The following is a 1365-nucleotide window of genomic DNA, read 5'->3' as shown; positions in this document are numbered from 1 at the left end:
CCAGAGCCCTGCAACTAACAAACTGCTCGGAATTTGTTGAAACCAACTTCACCAACTAATTAAAACCCTGCTAACTTGAAAATGAAAACGTATGTCAAAAATTCAGAATTTCTCTTTGTAGTACTCAAAATATGTATCACATGATGATGCAGAGTGTATGCATGTAAATCACATTTAAAATCTTAAATCAGGGGTCCCCAAACTACGGCCCGCGGGCTGGATACGGCCCGCCTCCACATTTAGTCCGGCCCCCTGAACAAAAAAAAAAAAAATTGGGGGGAAAAAAAAATATATATATTATTATTATTATTATTATATATATATTTTAATAGTGTTATTTGTTTCCTGGCTTTGTTCTGTGAAGAACCCAGAGAGGGTTATTTGGTTATTATCTATTTAATTAATTAGTGTTGCACCGATACCATTTTTTGGCCCCGATACCGATACCCGATACCCTTATTTCTATTTCTAAAAGGTGGCAACCCTACTTTGGAAACAGTTCCCAAATTACTGCAGCATTTCTTTCAGTAAAAGACAATAAAAATTAAGTAGACGTAGTGAACTGACCAGAGATTGTTGCACCTGTCCAGCGCCCTTCCTCTGGATAGCAGTCCTGCTCTTGCAGGCACAAACTCGTTGTGTTCGTTCACGTTTCATCTTCACATGTTTTATCAGGTTTGAGGTATTGAAACTGGCCGATTTAACTCCACATCTCGAAACTTTCAGGCCGCAAATCTTGCACGCAGCCATTGATTTTAATGGACGGGATTTCTATTTTGAAATATTTCCCGACCGCCGCCATGTCGCCATGTCGGCCATGTCATTGGTCAGAAGTGGCTATTGGCCCATTCTCATTGGTCTGGAACAGGCCAATAGCGATAGCTGTTTGGTGGTCACGTGTCATCACCCAACACAGAGACAAAGTGTAGTGAGCGCCAGGAGGGGAAAAAAAAGGCTGCGGTCAAATGTTATAATAATGGACCGGTAAATGGTATCGGCGCTGTCTTTGTTGGTACTCGCCGATACCGATACCACCATTTTGGGCCGGATCGGCACCCCCTGCCGATACTAGTATCGGTATCGGTGCATCTTTATAATTAATAGTGTTATTATTATTTATTATTATAATATATTATTACTTTATTTACTTTTGTTTTGTGAAGAATCCAAAAAGGGTTATTTGATTGTGGCTTTCTGAAAAACAATAAATCTTTACATTTTGGCACTCCTGCAATCGTCACACCTTTTCTGTTACAAACTGACCCCGGCCCCTCATCAGATAAGGGAAAATTTATGTGGCCCTCACAGGAAAAAGTTCGGGGACCCCTGTCTTAAATCTTTATCTTTGATAAAACAAACTGTATA

This window comes from Corythoichthys intestinalis, chromosome 4 (genome assembly GCF_030265065.1).
Source record: "Corythoichthys intestinalis isolate RoL2023-P3 chromosome 4, ASM3026506v1, whole genome shotgun sequence".
NCBI classification, from domain to species: Eukaryota; Metazoa; Chordata; class Actinopteri; order Syngnathiformes; family Syngnathidae; genus Corythoichthys; species Corythoichthys intestinalis.
This window is presented reverse-complemented; position numbering follows the sequence as displayed.